General features: G+C 40.1%; 1 protein-coding gene and 1 long non-coding RNA gene across 21 annotated transcripts in view; one reads left to right on the top strand and one right to left on the bottom strand.

Moving 5' to 3' along the window:
* LRRC7 (leucine rich repeat containing 7) overlaps nt 1–21,478 on the bottom strand; it is a 205,319-nt gene that overhangs the window by 149,231 nt on the left and 34,610 nt on the right. The gene's annotated exons all lie outside the window — the stretch shown is intronic.
* The window catches only part of LOC308586829, a 63,546-nt gene that overhangs the window by 29,883 nt on the left and 12,185 nt on the right, over nt 1–21,478 (top strand). The window contains exons 3-4 of one of the 2 annotated variants that reach the window (XR_014008077.1): nt 9,123–9,186; nt 12,426–12,566. This is a non-coding gene — a long non-coding RNA (uncharacterized lncRNA). The remainder of the gene's footprint in view (nt 1–9,122; nt 9,187–12,425; nt 12,567–21,478) is intronic. The other variant, XR_014008076.1, reaches the window with a different exon arrangement.

The following is a 21,478-nucleotide window of genomic DNA, read 5'->3' as shown; positions in this document are numbered from 1 at the left end:
GGATTTTATTAACCATTCAACTTTTTTACAGTGGTTTTGGCCACAGTTTCCTCTGTATCATTAGATCCTTTAGATCTATCCAATTACCGCCCGGTTTCGAATCTTCCGTTCCTGGGTAAGGTGATTAAGAGAGCGGTTGCTGAACAGCTTGGTGGGTTTCTGGATGAAACATCGGCTCTGGATCCATTCCAGTCCGGCTTCCGCGCTGGTCATGGGACCAAGACGGCTCTGGTTGCCCTAACAGATGATCTTCGTAGACAGCTGGATTGAGGCGGGTTGGGGCTGCTGATTCTTCTAGATCTGTCAGCAGCTTTCAACATGGTCGATCACGAACTTCTGGACCACCGCCTTGCCGACGTGGGGATCCAGGGCACAGTCCTTCAATGGCTGCGCTCGTTTCTCTCTGGTCGGGGACAGAGGGTGGCGCTTGGGGGGGAATTGTCATTGCGCCACTCCTTGGTGTGTGGAGTACCTCAGGGTGCGATACTCTCCCCGATGCTTTTCAACATCTTTATGCGCCCCCTCACCCAGCTTGTCCGGAGTTTTGGGCTGGGTTGCCATCAGTATGCCGATGACACCCAACTCTATCTCTTGATGGATGGCCATCCCGACTCGGCCCCAGACACACTGACCAGATATTTGGAAGCTGTGGCTGGATGGTTACGTGGGAGCCGGTTGAAGCTAAATCCTTCGAAGACAGAGGTCCTGTGGCTGGGATGGGACGATATGGGGTTGGGGCGGCAACTCCCATCTCTTGCAGGGGCACAATTAGTGCCAGCACCGTCCGTTAAGAGTTTGGGTGTAATCTTTGACACCTCCCTTTCCATGGAGGCGCAGATTGCAGCTATAACAAAGGCGGCATTTTTCCATCTCCGCCAAGCTAAGCAGTTGGCTCCTTACCTCTCTCGTCCTGACCTAGCCACTGTGATCCACGCGACGGTCACCTCCAGACTGGATTATTGTAACTCGCTCTACGTGGGGCTGCCCTTGAGACTGACCCAGAAACTCCAGCGGGTGCAGAATGCTGCAGCGAGACTCCTTACAGGGTCTTCGATGCGAGATCACATTCACCCGGTGCTATACCAGCTGCACTGGCTCCCAGTGGAGTACAGGATCATGTTTAAGGTGCTGGTTTTAACCTTTAAAGCCCTATACGGCCTAGGACCCTCGTACCTACAGGACTGCCTCTCCTGGTATGCCCCACAGAGAAACTTATGGTCTTCAAATAAAAACATCTTGAAGGTCCCAGGCCACAGCCTGACTCCCTCCCTCGGCAATCTTCGCGGAGCTCTGGCCCAATGGTTGCCAGTGGCTTGAATTAATTAATTTTATAATGAATGATTTTAGAGTGTTGTTTGTGCTGTACGTTTGTACTGTTTTATTGTTGTTAGCCGCCCTGAGCCCGGCTTCGGCTGGGGAGGGCGGGATATAAATAAAAATTATTATTATTATTATTATTATTATTATTATTATTATTATTATTATTATTATTATTATTTCTGACATGTTGATCAGCTCAGCAAGAGCTTAATAAAAGAAAACTGTGTTCATGCTGCTGAGGTCAGCAATATGAAAGTTCCATTGATAATACAAAGCACTTTTAGATTGGAAAAGACATTTTTTAATTACACAGACAACCATTAATTATTATAACTATTAGAAGCAGATATCCAGCAAAAGAAAACTGCACTTCATTATTTGTAGCACACTCAGATTGCTATTCTAATGCAAGATAATTTAAACTAATCCAGATCTGAACATTCAGTTTTTAAAGCAAATACAAATACAATTACTATTAAACACTTATCCAGCATTCAACATTCAAACATATTACTTTATGTAACCTTTCCACTAAGAATATTGAGCAGTTAGCACAAGATCTTGATTTTGGTCATTAACATCTGCATCAAGAGTTCTCACATTTTCTACCATTAGGGCCTACCAGAAAATTATTAAGACCCACCAGTCATAAACATGTTGTGCAGGGGCAGAAAATGGTGGGAGATGGAGGTGGAGTCTAGCATAATCAGCTTCAAGTTACTGACAGAATTTTCTACTGGTATCCAAGATTCATCTTTGGAAATAGCTAAATTAATTGCCACAGCATTTTCCTTGCAGCACAGAGTTCCAAAGCTCAGCTTTCCTGAACATAAGTACAGACATTTTTTCTGGAGATATTTCCACATTTCATCCCGAATTTTCTGACTAGAAAAGGCTTTTTCTTTTATAGTTTCTCTTCCCACCCACACATGCCTCTCAAAGCACTTTTTACCCATCTCCTATAATTTCTTCTCCCACTTCCCCTTACACATTCAACTTGTACCTTAGTCCACCTACCCACCCAAAACTGATGGTTTATTTCATATTTTCTAGCTGGTTCTCTTACATTCTCTGCTTCATCTTATCACACCTTTCCTCTCCCCTTCCTTTCTATTGGAGTTTGTGTACTTTGATAATGAATATTGACTTTTTAATAGCATTTTCTGTCCCCCCCCCCAACACATCCTATGTCACTTGCCCAAGTGAGCAGAGGAACCTTCCTCTCTCCCTCCCTGCTCCCCTCTGTCTGCCAGTCATCTTTACTCAGCATGCAAGGAGTTGCAGGTGCCGGCACTGGTGCAACTAGCTGCGGCATGGGTAGCGGGTGGAGCAGGCAAGTCATGAGTCACTGGACAGGCTGTGCACTGAGGCACACTTCAAAGTAGCACAAGCCCCACTGGTAGGTTCCGGGCCCACTGTTTGAGCAACCCAGATCCAGACTAAGGGCAGTAATAGAAAAACACATAAAAGCATATAAAAGTGAAGAAAATATTCCAATAGGGTTTAATTTTATGGGTTAGGGAAATTCTGGCCCTCTCTTCTACAACTGTGCATGGATGATTTTAACTACTCGGGCCTAAAGCAGACTCTTGATTTTGCATGTAAAAACACAGTTCTTGGGAGATATGATATGACATACTGTCAAAATGCAAACTTTCATGAAAGCAATTACAAATTATGCCATTATCTGCATGCTTATTATTATAGTACAGTTTTGGTATCCTGATTTGAATCTCTGTAGTCCTGTGCAATCTGGTCTGAAGAATATACATTCTAATCTCCCTACATTCCATGTACTAACATTCTACTATTTTTTCCTAGTCACACTTAATCTTTGCAGCAATCTTGGAATAAATTGAAAAAGTGATTTCTGGCCACTATAGCATCATCTCATTCTTTTATGGAAATTGCAAAGTCCCTTATTTGCATGCAACCCCAATCATCAACCTGCTGTGGAGGCTGATTGGGGCTGGCCTTTCCTATTATACCAGTCAGTTTGACTTTAGCATGAGGACTGCAGAATTTCCCAGAAATATTAACTGCATTTCAATGGCAGTAAAATGCCTGGAGGGTCTTAAAGTACTATTATCTATTGCAGGGGATCAAGTACACAACAAAGGTGTTTCGTCATCCTATGCTTAGTTCCTTTCTATACCTATTTTCCTTCCAAGGTTTTAGTAGAACTTTTTCTATTTTTGTTCTATATCAGCTCCTCTTCCCTTTCTGAAGCTCTGCATTAGAAAATATATTATCTATACTGATAAAAACAGACCTGCAATTCCAGAAATCATTTTTTAAAAAATTATAGGAGCTTCCCTTTAGGCAGCTCTCCTGCATGTAATAATAATAATAATAATAATAATAATAATAATAATAATAATAATAATAATAATAATAATAATAATAATAATAATAATTTTTTATTTGTACCCTGCTCATCTGGCTGGGCTTCCCCAGCCACTCTGGGTGGCTTCCACAGAAACCAAAAATACACTAAAATATCACACATTAAAAACTTCCCTGAACAGGGCTGCCTTAAGATGTCTTCTGAATGTCAGGTAGTTGCTTATCGCTTTGACATCTGATGGAAGGGCGTTCCACAGGGCGGGTGCCACTACCAAGAAGGCCCTGTGCCTGGTTCCCTGTAGCTTTGCTTCTCGCAATGAGGCAACCGCCAGAAGGCCCTCGGCGCTGGACCTCAGCGTCCTGGCAGAACAATGGGGGTAGAGACGCTCCTTCAGGTATACTGGGCCAAGGCCGTTTAGGGCTTTAAAGGTCAACACCAGCACTTTGAATTGTGCTCGGAAACATAGAAGTGTATTTAATTTCCCCAAATATAAAAAGTTGATTAGCATGCAAAGTTGATTTCTGTATCCACTCAATTTTCTAGATTAATAATTGGAAAATGGTGCATAGAAAATATAAAATGCAATGATGTTAATTGATGTAAACTAGTTTGCATGTTGTGCTCTTTTCGAAAAGGCCAATTCTCAGAGATGACCACAATTGATGTGGTAAAGACAAAGGGCAAACACATGTGGTAGTACATGACTAGAGGCAAGACCTCAGTCAATCACTTCTCCCCAGCATGGGACTAACATAGCACTTGGACAAGCAACTTCACCCTTCACACTTCACACTGGCAGCAAACACTACAGATTCATAAACTCTGGATTAGTTCACACACATGGCATTTTAGATTGTATCCAGCATTCGCCATACTCACAGTAGATCCATTGAAGTTAATGGACATGACCAATGTAAGGCCATGCATTTCAGTGGGTCTAGTCTGAGTAGAACTTTGTTAGTCACAACTTTTTATATTTGGGTACAGCTACATAAGCATAAAATGCATGCATCTCTCACCAAGTCAGGAGTGCATTCATAAATTTTAATGCATGTCTTTCTAATGTAGCAGAAAGAAAAAGGGCAGGACCCTGTTTCCAAAAGGGACACAGACCGATATGCACACACGTTTGTGCACAAAAACAGCTAACAGCATTGTGTATGATTTCTACTCAAATGTTATACGAGTGTAAAACATAACCAAAAAACATAACCTCCAGACTTGCTGAAACAGCAGGAGTTCCAGAAAGGGTAAATTGACTTCTACTCCAGCACAAAATCAAAATATGGTATTATACGGTATTGTAAGCAAATAAACAAATGTTAGGTTCCAGGTACACGTTTACATAAAAATAATTCAGCAACCCTGGGCATAATTCAATGAAAATTGCAGATGAAAAAAATATTGGCATATCCATTTCCAAATATTAGTCTTTCAGCTTGAGATGTTCCAGTATTTTGCTTTACGATTTAGGCCTCTCTTTGTTGCTAGCTTTCCAAATCCATGCATAAGCTTCACACCAATTAGTAATAATATTTATTTGCAATTTGTAGGACAGGTTCAATAAAAATTGCACTTGGCAAAGGCTGTAAATAACTTGCAAGAAAGTGGGAAGCATGGAAAAGTGGGAAGCCTTTGTTTTCTACTTTCAAAACTAGCTTATTTATTTGTTTAAAAATATGGAACAATTTACCACAAACTATTTATTATAGCTAAAGTGGCTGCTTATTAGATATTGCCATTCTACTGATTCAATATATGCTAACTTTGAATAGAACATTGGGGGGAGGGGGACAGACCAAGAGGAAAAACAAAAGTTAAAATAAAGAGAAAAACCTACAGTAGAAAATGCAACTTCTGCCACAGTTAATTGTTTTTCTACATTATATGCTGCATATAAAAAAGAAATTGCTCCCATTTTTAAAATAAGACAAAATGAGTTTATGAGATTCTGCAGCCTCCTATTACAGCAGACTTTGGAAGGTGGCCCCGTGTGGAACTGGAAAGTTTTAAAATTAGTTCATGACACCATATAAAGGAGTGTCTACTGTTAAGAAAGAGCCTCTTCCGAATGTTCAGGGTAATTTACACATGTGCTCAGTGTCTTCACATGCAGGGCAAGTCCCTAACTCACTGAGGATTTGAAACCCAGCGGCTACCCTCATCTGGTTTATTTGGCCAGTCAAAGTTGTTTCCCAGGGTGTGGGCACTTCTGACAGCTACTAAGAGCCACAGGTGAGAGAGCTGAGTACAGTGGTACCTCGGGTTACATACGCTTCAGATTACAGACTCCGCTAACCCACAAATAGTACCTTAGGTTAATAACTTTGCTTCAGAATGAGAACAGAAATCGTGCAGTGGCAGTGCGGCAGCAATGGGAGGCCCCATTAGCTAAAGTGGTGCTTCAGGTTAAGAACAGTTTCAGGTTAAGTACGGACCTCCAGAATGAATTAAATACATAACCAGAGGTACTACTGTACAGGGTGGGAACCAAACGCGGACAAACCACCCCCAAAAGGAGCATGACATGTCCCCCACCAGAGGTACTACCCCTCCCCCTAACACCCCCTAACACCATTTCCATTGAAACATAATATAAGATCAGCCTTCTGGATCAGGCCAATGACCTGTCTAGTCCAGCATCCTGTTCTCACAGTGATCAACCAAATTCCTGTGGTAAGCACAAGAGGGACCTGAGCACAACAACACTCTCCCCATCTATGATTCACAGCAAGTGCTATTCAGAGGCTTGTTTGGTTAGACTCATAATATCCATTTACTGTAACTTACGCTGACACAATGATACATAAGCAATGCTTACATTAGAAATAAAACAGAGCTGAGTTGAAACAGACCTACTAACTCTGCAACCTTGTTTGCAGGATGTGAAGAAAGCTTTTTATCAGTGCTCCCAAGGAGGACAAAAAAATGGGCTCATAGTATAAGCAGTACCTTCCTATCTTCCAGTACTGAGCCAGATTGCAAGGAGAGTTCTTCGGTAACCTAAACAATACAAGGGCACTTACCAGTCTTCTAGCACTCTGTTGCAGCTCAGCACCAAAAGATAGGAAGAACCACCTGGATGCTAGGCAACAGGGTAACTCCTCCAGTCTTACTGAACAAGCAGCATCTCTATATTGCCTAGGAAACCAAATGAATCTAGCTATCTTCCAGCACAGCAAGCGAGAACAAAAAAGTGCTAATTAATAGAGCTGTGAACAGCCACAAAAGAAATGAATTTAAGGTATATTTGGTTTGGGGGCGGGATGGGAAAGAAAAGAATAATTGTAGATGCTACAAGTTTCTTGTGAGCTATATTTTGGCTTAGCTTTAACATAACACACTGTAACATGATATTTGGATTACATGGGTATTTGGTTAGCATATAGGGGTATATATACAAAATCCTGCTTGATGAAATTCCTAGATACACAAAGGGTTATTTAGTTTGACTAGACAGGGTGTCAGACCCACACACACCTTACCTGCCCCCTCTCCCCTTGCTTTTTCTTACTGTTCACCTTTTAGTTTATGTTATTGTCTAAAGGAAATAGATATATATAGAGATAGAAATCATATGGTGCTGAACAGTGTTCCCCAATGAAGTATTTATTTATTTAAAAGCATTTATGAACACCTTAATATTTTAAACCTCTCTGGCATATCACCTTTGTGCTATCTAGTCATGCAACATTTTACATTCCATGTGGCTTGAAGTGTGAGGCTACATTTTGGATTTGGAGACTATTGTTGAAAGGACAGCTGCAAAACAAAAGGGGGGTTAACATTTTTGAAGAGAGCTGTTAGAAAACATATGGAGGGAAATGTGATGGTCATATCTGAACAGTATGATTTGACAACTGGATTTACACGCTAAACCTGTGAAATCTTGGGCATCTCAACACTATCAGGTTTTCTGGGAGGGATTCAAATGCATACTGTAAATTTAGCTTTGTGCAATTAAAGTGGATTAAAGTCCCCCGATGCAACAAATGGACTTCTTGCAGTTAGAAAAATGACAGGGAAATGCACTAAAAACTATGGGATAATTATTGATGGGAAGATGTACAACCACTACATAAACAATCAGGACGACTGCTCATTGTCATAACTACCCCAGAAACAAATCAGAATGTTCAGTACTCAGTAGCAAGCAGACACCTCTGCATAAGGTTTGTGAACTCAATAAACAGGCCATTTGAAAGAGCCCACTGAAAGCTTACGTATCTGGGGGAGAAAGGCTGACCTGTAATTTGCTCCCTGATTAGTTTCCACAGAGACTCAAACACAGCAGATAACTAGGTATCTCACTTCATAAACCACTTAACAGCTGTCAATTTAAAGAGCCCAGGATTCTGAACCGCACTTGAAGATGCATATTGCTTCTATTTCATATATGTCATTCAGAAAAGAAGAGCTATATCCATTCAGAAAAGAAGAGCTATATGCATGACACAGCCATTGAGACAGAAAGTCAGTCAGCACTGGCCATTCCCTCTAGAAGTTCCCACCCCTGCAGCATTAACACATGCCCCTACCCCTTCACCAATGCCAGAACTAATGTCAGTAGAATTCAGTTATTTTCTGTAAATCACATCTAAAATTGTATTAAAATAAATATATACTAAAGGGTTTTCTTATAAAAAACAAATACAAATGAGACTTTCATCAGATATTACAGGTGATCAATTAACTTAAATTCAGATAAGTTTATTTCTCTCCAAAACTGCAAGCAAGTTGCGGTAGGTGTGGCAGTTTGACCTATTAAACAGTCGATAGAATTGTAATAGCAATTTCCCTAAGAAAAAACAAACACATGATGAAACTATTCTAAAACAGGGAGAACCTACAGGAGGTAGGGTAGTTTGGAAGACTGGATGTGAAGTCTGTCTGTCTTGCATCCTCTTGCTTGACTACATAAATGATGGATATGGCCATAAAATGTGATGCATGAAATCACAATCTGTAGAATTATACGAAGAGCTAGATCCATGTGCTGAGCTACCCTATATATTATGCAGGCACAAGGAATTTCTTAGTCTATGAGATTTTAATTGCTTCAGTGCTCCACAGTCCTCCTCCCCACCCCACCCCTCTCTCTCACACACAGATACACATACATATAGCTCTTAAAATAATTGTATCTTCTCTGTCGATAGCCTCCACAACCTCCAGGCACTAGCCAACTCTGATATTACACTAGTCTGCATATTAATATTAGCTGCCAGGTTTCTAGCTTGACAGAATTGAAAGTAATCTGGGGTAGTCAGTCAGTGAGCCTGGCAACTATAAGGAATTTATCTGAGCATGACTATTGGGTGAAAATGTGGCACATCCCCTACTTTCTATGGTTTTTATAAAAATACACACCAAGATCTGTAGCTGCAGCAAACAGGAAATGGGAGAGCAGGGAAAGTTCATTCCCTATGCTTCTTTCCCATGCCTCTCAAAACAGGTTGCTTTGGAAATCCTTGAGTTTTGGCCAAATCTGAAGCTTCCAGAGTGCCATGCTTCCTTCCGTAAGTGTCAGAGGCAATGTTGTCTACCTTCACTATATGGAAACAATGAAAGCCAGTTCCTTTATTATTGCTTAGCTTTGGCAGATGGGGCACTAGGATAAAAAGAAATTGTTCTTCTTGCTTGGTTCCCATTTTGCTACTTCAAAAATATTGTGTTCCCCACCATTCAATAATTCATCTGAGCCATACAAATTGTGGTACAAATAAATGCCCTAATACATCATGATAGGTCGCCCCATGCTTTTAAAACATGCAACAACAAACCTGGAATTTCTTTAAGTTTTAGCATTACCTACTTCCTCTGCTCCATGCCGTTTTACTACTCTGCTAATTCCAGAAGAAAAGGAAAAGCATAAAGTAGTTCCATAGTATTGGTTTTTATTCAATTTACTTAATGGGCACTTAATTTGTAGGTTGACATCAATTATAGCAGAGGACAAATGGGAAAGTATAATTTTTCAGGCAATTATTTATTTAAACAGAACATCCAGGCTTCTAATTTTAAGGGTAGGAAAGACTTGGGTGTGAGATCATTAGTGTTCTATATCAAGTTTATGCAGTAGATATTTTTAAATGCTTTTCTGCATTTGCCACATCTGCAACCTAGCAATGGTACGGTTGAATGACTGAATTAATTAACTTTATCTTCCCTATGCAGAAGGATTCTTCTGTTTTGAGCATAGGCAAAGTGAACTCTATCCCAATGAAATGAGGTGTGATCATATGAACTGAGTGAATTAAATCAGAATCATTTCAGTGTTGAAAGCAATTTTTAATTCCATACAAATAACTCAAAATGTAAAAAGCAGGAGGGAGGGTATATTGGGGAACACATTAGTATTGCCCAAAGAATTTAGGTCACCCATGCACCCTCTTCAGAAGCATGTGGTCATGCATTACTCTTTTAGAACTATATTTTAACAAATATTGAAATAAAGGATTATGATGGGTCCAGCAAACACTATAGATGCCAAGGACTCTTCCACTCAGAAGTGTGACTTGAGGCTGGTAGTTCAGATCTCATTCCCTGAAGATCAGTTAAAGGAGACAGGGTAGAAAGAGAAATTCTACCAGACATTTAACCACTTGAAGGATTCTCTGCTTGAGACAAACAGCAGAAAATAAACCCTAGTTTCAGTTGAACAAAGGAATAAAGTCACTCAACATATCTTTCAAACTTTGCACTTCCCATCACATCAACCTGAGTTGACTTTTCTAAACCACTCCTCAGAAATAATCCTTGAGCAGAAAAAGCTACCCTTTTCAATATGTGCCATGGATCAGCTATACAAGTGAATGACATGCTTATTATGCTAAACATGAGCCTAAGCATGCTTCCACTGGCATTCAATATGGCTCATTTGCATCTGACCTGGGGAAAGAAAAAACGAGGGGAGGCCTGCTCCAGTTGGCTTTCTCACACCAACACAGGGCCAATGGCCAGTGGGAACGAGAGAGCAACACAGACAGGCAAAGATATCAGGGTTTGCTCTGTGTGCTCCACCTTCTGTCATCACAGGGCTGACTTTACATTTTATATTAATTATTCATTTATTTATTTGAGACTGGTATGATCATCCAAGTTGGATACCCATCTAAATTGCCTTTCTTGTGGCTGGATTCTGTGTCATTCTTTCAGCTTCTCTTGTATGATGATTCTGTTCTAGGAGAAATGTCTGATGTAGTAAAAATAATGTTCTATAGAAATCTTGTCTTGAGGTAAATGAATGGCTGCTTTGGACCCCGAACAAAATATTCTGCTTTGGTTGCAGACATAAACATCTTGCTTCAAAGAACTAAGTAGGGGTTAACTAGTGAAGTGGAATAAAGATATATCTGGTTTTCTTAGAGAATGAATGAATGTCTGACATGTTTATTTTGAAAATTTCAGATGTTTATTTAAAGTGCCTAAGGTGTTGAATTTTTCATCACATTTTTCTTTTAGACTTTTTTATAGGACCAAAGAGGTAAACAGTGCTCAAAACTATTTTTTCCCAAGTCTGCAAAAAATGTTATTGTACTTGCATAGCATCTATGGTGGAATTTTTTTAGCTCAGCAGACTGAGGAAACAAAATAGGCAAGGACTACATATTCAGCATAAATAAAACTGAATAGCCTAATAGTCTAAGGCATCAGTCTTTTATCCATTTATTTGGGAGTAGTTCTCAATGAACTCAACAGGACTTACTTCTGAGAACAGGATAATGATGCAAGACATTGAGGAAACGTTCCAAGAGGTCCTATTTTCTAAAGAAGGACCATAGCTCAGTGCTAGAGCATCTGTCTTCCATGCAGAAGGTCCCAGTTTCAATTGCTGGCACCTCCAGGAAGGACTGGAAGAGACCCCGTCTGAAACCCTGGAGAGCTGCTACCACATAATTTAGATGATACTGAATTACGGTAGATGGACTGATGGGCCTAACTTGAATTAAGGTAGCTTCCTATGTTTCTAAGGCAAGAAGAGGTGCAGTATATGTAAAATTTCTTTTCATTTGCAGCTCAATTTTATGGTAGAAAAGAAATTAGTCACCTAGCACAAATGAATGTTAGATTTCTAATATTTTAAATTCCAAATTATGACAGATATTAAAGTGCTCATGCTTCAAAACAAAATTAATGTACAATTTAAACAGTCATTCATACAACATACAACAGTCTTTAATAATATCTAAATAGCATAAGAGTGAAATATTTCATTCAGAAAACGCAACACAAATACCAGTTTCTTTAAAATGCTATTTTCATGAGTGTGTGTGAACAAGAAAATATATTTATCTCCAGGGTCAAATCCATGATATGAAGGAAACTGCACCTGATTTACCTATTACATGAGATATCTTGAATTTGTATGCAGACAGTGGTGATTATGGTAGGCGAGTCTTGTATTAGGAAGATTTCCACACACCATAAACTTACATACTTGCACATAAACACTATGTAACTAATTTTTCTCTATATTTACACATCTGAATACAACTTAATCTAAATAAGCACAGGACGGCAGCCTTAGTGTTTGGCTATAAACTTTGTCATATCATTGCATGCACGTGACATGGAGTCACTGGGTTTTATTAAACAGCAGAGAACCACAAGTTTGGCCAGAAAGCATAAACCAATAATCCACATGAGTGTTGACAGCATTTTTTAAAAACCCTTGCAACTGATTTCTATCTTGTTGATGTTTTTCCTGAACAGTAGAAGTGTGTCATCTCTCCCCCACCCCCTTATTACTTCTCAGGAGACCAGCTGACATTTGAGTAGATCTGCTTGAAACAAGCCTGGAAAGACTGTAGTGTCCCCTTCCAACTTGGAGGAAGTGTGTAATTGGCTGCAGGCTGGACTATAAAGCCACAACCACTGCTGGAGTGAAGTTTGGCATGTGAGTAGTGTGGGCTGCTTTTCTCTGCCAACACATCGTTACTATTCCCTGTCCCCAGCATCTACTGTCCAAGGCAGCCATCTCAATCTCTCAGTGGAAGGGCCAATCCTGTAACTTTATCTTAACTTGGTGGAATTAAATGTACTTCCTCTGCCAGGAAATTGTCCCACGTGTAATATCAAGGAAAATGATTTTTATTTCAAGAGAAACCATTTGTGGGGAAGAGGGGTGTTCAGCAAACTTAAAAGGTTTCAAAATATATCGTCCTTTTATTATGTTAACTAAAACAATACCTCCAGGGGAAAGCTGCTCTTTTAAAAAGGCTTTAAAAAATAATTTTTAGAAAAATGCATATTCATGCAGTAACAAAACTCTTTGAAAAGCTAGTCTCTGTGCTCTCGGCTAGGTATCTTTATTGTATTTCACACCTAAGTATGAATGATGAAATAGCAGGATTTGATCACGTTTTCAGTAAATTTGGGTTGCTGTTCTTTAAAAGAAAAAAGATATAGGCATGTTGGGAAGATTTTGGAAAGTCATAAGAGCATAAGAAGAGCCATCTTGTCTAGTTTATTGTTTTCAAAGTAGCCAATCAGAGACCCACAGAAAGCCCCACATGCAGAATGTGAGCGCAACAGCACTCTCCCCCACCTGTGATTCTTAGCAACAGGTATTCAGAGATATAATGCAAGAAGAGCTCAGTGGCAGAGCATCTGCTTTGAATGCAGAAAGTTCTAGCTTCAATCCCTGACATCTTCAGGTAGGGTTGGGATCTGAAACCCTGAGTCAGTGTAGACAATATTCAGCTAGACAGACCAATGGTCAGTTTCAGGGTAAGGCAGCTTCCTGTGTTCCTATTGCCTTCAACAGTAGAGACTGAACATTGACATCCTTACTACTAGCCACTGAGAGCCTTATCTTCCATGAATTTGTCTAACTCTCTTTTAAACCCTCCAAGGTGACAGGCATCATCACTTCTTGTGGAAGCAAATTCTACACTTTAACCATACACTGTGTGAAGAAGAACTTTGTTTTGTCTGCCCTGAACCTTGCAACATTTGGCTGTATTGGATGTCCCCAATATCTTGTATTATGACAGAGGGAGAAAAACTCTACCCAGCTGCTCTGACCTCCTCTTTTGGTTGCCTTTTCCTGAACCTTTTCCAGCTCTACACCACTACAAACAGTAGTCTGAATATGGTTGAATCGTAGATTTGTTCTTTCCTAGTGATCCCTAGCACAGAATTCCCATTTTTTCACATCCACTGCACACTGTGTTGACATCTTAATCGAATTATCCAACACATCCCAAAAGTCAGTCCTCGTCAATCACTGTCAATTCAGACACCATGACTGTATATGTGAAATTACCGGTATATATGTGCATTACTTTACACTCCTTTACACTGAACTGCATTTGCCATTTTCCTGCTAGTATGTCTCTGCAGGCCTTGCCAACCGATTTCCCTGCCTATATCAGCTTCTCCAGGTCAACTATTTTGGCCTCAAAGGTACTAACCTGTTTCCTAAGAGCTAGGAGCTCACTGCCCCAAGCACACACCCATAATTTCTATCTAGCAGTCAGTCAGTCATACATATAACTATCATACCTTTAAAAGTTAGTAAATACCAGACTTAACTACTGTAAAATGTTTGCATGTAGAGCTTGTTTATCTGTAAAGATATTATTTGTACAGAGTGTTTGTAATTTGCATATTAGAAGTGGTGAAAATGTGAGCAGAAAGAGAGGAACTGAAAACATTATGGAGTCCCAGAACATCTAGTTCAAACATTGCACCCATATGTATCACTTAGCTAAGGAATAATGCATGGATTCAAAGCCTCAACCACAAATTATCCCTTTCTACTTCAGTTAGAATAAGGAATACTTTGCATTTATATAGCACTTAATTTTTTTGCAATTCAACTTGATTCACATAATCCCATGCGTGTGATTCTTACAGCCATCCTGTAAAGCAAAACAACATTCTTATATCTGTATTACGCATGGGTGGCTAAGACAGAAATAATAGATTGTCCAGGACCAACTAGTAAGTGCCTGGTCGAAGCAAGGCTCAAACTGTATTATTATTATTATTATTGGAATGAATTATTATTTATTATTTGTATTTCATTCCTATCTATATTTCATTCCTATCTATTCCTATTTATCTTTTTATAAAAAGAATATACTCAAGGCAACAGAATATACTCAAGGCAATATACTCAAGGCAAACAGATACATAATAAACCCAGGTATGAAACATCAATTAAGCACAGCCTCCCTGAACTTAAAAAACAAAATTATTCCTGATCCTCAGTTCAGTACAGCTAAGCTATAGTGAAGATGGTCTCAAAGAATTTGTGAAGTGTGACTAGATAAGTTAGTTCTAAACATGGGGGGGTGGTTACCATCAAGAGTGGTTGTTCCCCTCTTAACGTGGGCACTGTGAGAGCATGCACAGAAGAGTAGAATACCTACACTGGAGCCACATAGTGCACATACAAAAACAGCTTGAAAACAAAGCTTTGACTTTGTTTCTTGGCCAGACTACATCTCCAAAAAGGCCTGGAACTTTAAAGATCCAGGACCACAATCTTTTGCCCCAAGAGGTTTGGATCCTCTGTATATAGTGCAAAACCTTTAAAATAAAATAAAATAAAATAAACCCTCTTTCCATGAATTAAACTGCAATAAACTAAGGAAGTACACAAAAGGTCAAAGTGAAAGGTCAAAGTCATTTATAAAGAGCTCATATCCATTACACAGTTATGTGATACATCAGAATAAAATGTCAGTAAATATTGGATAGCAGACATGCAATTGCCTATGGGCTTTTTGAGAGCTCACAAAAGGTGAGATGCTGGACAGAGACTGTAATATTTGGAAGGCAAATGGAAAATAATGATAGCATGGACTGAGTCCTCCCTTGTCTTATGTCACTAGGAAGCTCTAGAAATTTCGTGATAAGTCAACCAGGAAATTCCTGTGTGAAATCTGGCAAGAATGCAAAAGTCTAATTTCAGTCAAAGGGCAACAGACAGTCCCAGGGAAGTGTGGCGAAGGATGCAGAAATGTAGAAGCATGCACCAAACAGGCTGCCAGGGAATGTCAAGCAATTCAATCCTACAATTAGTTTCCATGACACCACTTCTACATGCAGTAAACTGATAAGTGTCATTTTGTTGTGTGCAGCAGAACCGTTATCATGGATTATTCCTTCATATGATCTCACTCTGCAAACCAGAAAAGGAAGGAAGCAATATGGAATATGCTCATCTGGGACATAGGTAATCAAAGAAACCAGCTTATTCAGAAGAAAAGCTGCTTGTGTGAACTGGTGCCACAAGATGTGAAAGTACAAAACCACTTATAAAAACAAAGTTCAAACAATAAATATTGTTAAGCATCTGGACAGACAGTAAAGAAGAAGAAAGCACAGAATACCACACTATCAAAGTTTCCCAAGTGGCAAGTTATGGCGAGTGCATTAAAAGTGCCTGTAACAGAAAGTGAACACTTAGGGAATCAGGAGGAAATGGTGGCATAACAAAACTGAGGGGAGGCAGGGGGAGAGAGATAGATAAAATCCATTTGTTAAAAAATTGCATGCACAACACATATAAAGGACAAGTAGCCTTGAATTTGGCTAAAAGACTGATAAAATATTAATGCACTTTCTGAAACTGTGTCCTTAAGAGACAAGTGTATCTTTTAAAAGGGAAATAATACAAGCTGCACACATGTTTTTCCAAGAAATGCAGTACTCAGAGACAGCCACTGCGGATAGAGAAGTGCTGTACCACTTTGCATTGTGTTAAGTATATCAGAAAGACTGTATAAAAGCAAAAAATGAAATATTCACTACATGAAGAATTTCATGTTGCTGACATGACAGCAAGGGCAAAGCCGCAGGAAAAGGTTTCTTATTATGTGTGATGGTTCTTGCATTAAATAAATATCCCTTTTCACATAGGAGTCCCTTTCATCCACATATGTGGATAAAATTCAAACAGGAGAAGCCTTTTTTACTTTTTAAAAAAATATATAATTTTTATTTATTTTCCATTTAATATTATACATTCACATCATTATTATCCACTTTACCGCCTTGGCCCTTTAGAGCCTTTTTACTTCTAATCTTATACAAAACAGGGGGACTGTGTATAAGTGAGAACTCCACACAAGGTAGCAACTGTCTCGTTCTGAAAGTTTAAGTGGTAAATGTTTCTCTGGAATTTGCATGCATGTATTATGAACCATGAGATAATTTGTAGGGGGAAAATGTAACATTCACTTAAAGGTAAAGGGACCCCTGACCATTAGGTCCAGTCGTGGCCGACTCTGGGGTTGCGGCGCTCATCTCGCTTTATTGGCCAAGGGAACCAGCGTACAGCTTCCGGGTCATGCGGCCAGCATGACTAAGCCGCTTCTGGCAAACCAGAGCAGCGCACGGAACGCCGTTTACCTTCCCGCCGGAGCGGTACCTATTTATCTACTTGCTTTCGAACTGTTAGGTTGGCAGGAGCAGGGACCGAGCAATGGGAGCTTACTCCGTCGCGGGGATTCGAACCACCAACCTTCTGATTGGCAAGTCCTAGGCTCTGTGGTTTAACCCACAGCGCCACCCATGACCCTGTGAAGAGATCCAAGATTTAGAGCCTGTGAAGAGATCCAAGATTTAGAACCTCAAAGCCAAAGTGAGAGCATTTGGGTCAAAATTAAGGGAGAGAAGAATAACAGAGACCTCATTGTGGGAGTTTACTATAAATCCCCAAGCCAAACGGAGGACATAAGATGATGCCTTCCTGGAACAGATGGCCAAACATGCAAAAGGAAGGGAGATAGTAGTAATGGGGGACTTCAATTACCCGGATATTTGTTGGATGTCAAACTCAGCCAACAGCATAAGGTCAAACAGATTCCTCACTGGCCTTGCAGACAACTCCATTGTCCAGAAAGTGGGAGAAGCAACAAAAGGAACAGCCATTTTAGATCTGGTCCTAACCAATGTTGATGACCTGGTTAGTGGGGTAGAAGTGGAAGGATCATTAGGCGCGAGTGATCATGCACTTCTGAAGTTTACTATACAGCGGAAAGGAGCAGCCAAGCATACTAGGACTCAATTTCTTGACTTTAAGAAAGCCGACTTCATAAAACTTAGGGAAGTGCTGGGTGAGAACCCATGGACAGTAATACTAAAAGGAAAGGGAGTTCATGATGGCTGGGAGTTTGTTAAGAGGGAAGATAGTAAAAGCACAACTTCAGGCAATACCAATGAGACGGAAACATGGAAGGTGCCTAAAGAAGCCAGGGTGGCTATCTAAAGAACTTTTAACTGAGTTAAGATTTTAAAAAGATGTGTACAAAAAAATGGAAAAGGGGGAAACCACCAAAGAGGAATTCAAACAAATAGCCAGCACATGTAGACACAAAGTCAGAAAAGCCAATGCACAGAATGAACTCAGGCTTGCTAGAGAGGTTAAAAGCAACAAAAAAGGCTTTTATGGGTATGTCCGTAGCAAAAGGAAGAACAAAGAAACAGTGGGGTCACTCAGAGGAGAAGATGGTGAAATGCAAACAGGGGACACAGAAAGGGCTGAACTCCTCAATGCCTTCTTTGCCTCAGTCTTCTCCGATAAAGAAAACAATGCCCGACCTGAAGAATTTGGAGCAAATGATTCAGCAGAGGAAACACAGCCCAGAATAACTAAGGAGATAGTACAAGAATACTTGGCTAGTTTAGATGTATTCAAGTCTCCAGGGCCAGATGAACTGCATCCAAGTGTATTAAAAGAACTGGCAGATGTGATCTCAGAACCACTGGCAGTCATCTTTGAGAATTCCTGGAGAACAGGCAAAGTCCCGGCAGACTGGAGGAGGGCAAATGTTGTCACTATTTTCAAAAAGGGGAAAAGAGAAGACCCAAATAATTACCGCCAAGTCAGTTTGACATCAATACCAGGGAAGATTCTGGAGCAGATCATTAAGCAAACAGTCTGTGAGCACCTAGAAAGGAATGCTGTGATCACCAATAGTCAGCATGGATTTCTGAAAAATAAGTCATGTCAGACTAACCTGATCTCGTTTTTTGACAGAATTACAAGCCTGGTAGATGAAGGGAACACAGTGGATGTAGCCTACCTTGATTTTAGCAAGGCATTCACAAGGTGCCCCATGATATTCTCGTAAAGAAGCTGGTAAAATGCGGTCTTGACTATGCTACCACTCAGTGGATTTGTAACTGGCTGACTGACCGAACCCAAAGGGTGCTCATCAGTGGTTCCTCTTCATCCTGGAGAAGAGTGACTAGTGGGGTGCCACAGGGTTCTGTCTTGGGACCGGTCTTATTCAACATCTTTATCAAGGGCATCCTGATCAAATTTGCAGATGACACCAAACTGGGGGGTGGGGGTGGCTAACACCCCAGAGGACAGGATCACACTTCAAAACGACCTTGACAGATTAGAGAACTGGGCCAAAACAAACAAGATGAACTTTAACAGGGAGAAATGTAAAGTATTGCACTTGGGCAAAAAAAAATGAGAGGCACAAATACAAGATGGGTGACACCTGGCTTGAGAGCAGTACATTGAAAAGGATCTAGGAGTCTTGGTTGACCACAAACTTGACATGAGCCAACAGTGTGACACGGCAGCTAAAAAGCCAATGCAATTCTGGGCTGCATCAATAGGAGTATAGCATCTAGATCAAGGGAAGTAATAGTGCCACTGTATTCTGCTCTGGTCAGACCTCACCTGGAGTACTGTGTCCAGTTCTGGGCACCACAGTTCAAGAAGGACACTGACAGACTGGAACGTGTCCAGAGGAGGGCAACCAAAATGGTCAAAGGCCTGGAAACGATGCCTTATGCTAAGGGAGCTGGTCATGTTTAGCCTGGAGAAGAGGAGGTTAAGGGGTGATATGATAGCCATGTTCAAATATATAAAAGGATGTCATATAGAGGAGGGAGAAAGGTTGTTTTCTGCTGCTCCAGAGAAGCGGACACGGAGCAATGGATCCAAACTACAAGAAAGAAGATTCCACCTAAAGATTAGGAAGAACTTCCTGACAGTAAGAGCTGTTCAACAGTGGAATTTGCTGCCAAGGAGTGTGGTGGAGTCTCCTTCTTTGGAGGTATTTAAGCAGAGGCTTGACAACCATATGTCAGGAGTGCTCTGATGGTGTTTCCTGCTTGGCAGGGGGTTGGACTCGATGGCCCTTGTGGTCTATTCCAACTCTATGATTCTATGATTCTATGACCCTAACATTCACTTAGCTTCATGTTAACACAGTGAATATTTGAAACTGAAACCAAAAAGGAACCCAAGAGCTATTTTATTTCAAAGAAGATGTGAGAAGACTGCAAAAATAATTCTCACATTATATCTGGAGTTAACAAAAGCAGGATAGTTGGTAAGACCAAGAACTAAATTTAGCAAAATCAGGACAATTAAGAAGACGTAGAAGAGTCAGCCAAGGCACTAACTACATTACAGGAAAAAGCATACAGAAGACATGAGTATGTCTAGCCTCGAATACTCTCTCTTTCCCCACCCTCTTGAGGCCAAGGTGGAAAGACTGGAAGCTGCCACTTTCATTTAACTACAGTTAAATGATTATTTATTGTTATACCACAACCCCCAATTTGGATGACATGGGAGACTGTAGTTAACTAAATGCAGAAACAAAATGCTCTGGCATGTTAGGGGTGGCATGGAAAGTCATGAGCCCAAGAAAAAGCTAGGTTCATTCATGTAGTGCTAAACCATGGTTTGGTGTTACAGCCAACAATACCACTTTGGCATTGTTAGATCATTTCTCCCCAGGAAAGTATAGCAGAAAAATACTCTTCATTACCACTCCATCATCCAAGTAAGTCACAAATATATATTACTAAAAGACAGCAGAGCAGGAAAAAGAGGGAGATCTGCCAATACCCAATATTATTCCTGCATGAGGTGGAACATTTTAACTTGTATCCTACATACCAGTACATTTAAAATTGGGGAAAGAGGAAGAGACAGAAAAATAAGGCATGCAGGAGTTTTGCTTGAAAGTTAACTACTCTAAACTATTAAGTTTACTAGGTTTTTAAAACAAAACAAAGCAGCTAAGAATGAACCACTCCTCAGATACTGAACTTGAAAACGACTACCTAACATGCTGAGACAAAATCAAATGAGCAGACTCATCAGTTTGCCAAAGAAACCTTTAGCTATTGCCATGAAAGTATTTGTTACTGTGATATTTTTAAACGTTTTAATTTGCGTATTTTTAAAATTTTCTGTACTTGGACCTTACTACAAACTGTTTTGAACAGTGTTTAATGATTAACAATGCAATCTTATGCATCTATCTTCAGAAATAAGTCCCACTGTGTCCAACGTGGTTTACTTCTTAGTAGGAGTGTCCAGGATTGCTGCCTCAATATGTAAAATGGAGCAGTTGATGTGAAATTTAAAATGACAACATGAACTTAAAATGCTTAACATTATTGTTACTATTATTACTATGAGTTTGTAACCATGTTTTAATCAGACTGGGAGAGATGAGTCTAAGCTTTTATATAATTGGGGCAGCCACCGAAAGAGGGAGACAGTTTGATTCATCTTTCCATCTACTCATCCTGCTTTATGTAAGACATAAGGAAAGCTACACTACCAAGCCGAGAAGATGAGGCTCTATGAAAGTCTTAAAAACACTATTATCCTAAATCAGTGTTTTTGATTAATTTGAATTAATCCAGGACAGGTCAAACACTTGCTCTAGATATAATTTAATTCAGGTTAATGAGAACCAGTAAGGTTACATTGATCTTGTCATGCTCAATACAGAAAAGGGGCTTATTTCAGTTAATTGTGTTTAATGCTCTCAGGCCAGATTCTTTGCACAAGGGACTTAGATCAGT

Source organism: Podarcis bocagei (assembly GCF_964188305.1).
Source record: "Podarcis bocagei genome assembly, chromosome: 5".
Classification (NCBI taxonomy): Eukaryota; Metazoa; Chordata; class Lepidosauria; order Squamata; family Lacertidae; genus Podarcis; species Podarcis bocagei.
This window is presented reverse-complemented; position numbering and strand designations above follow the sequence as displayed.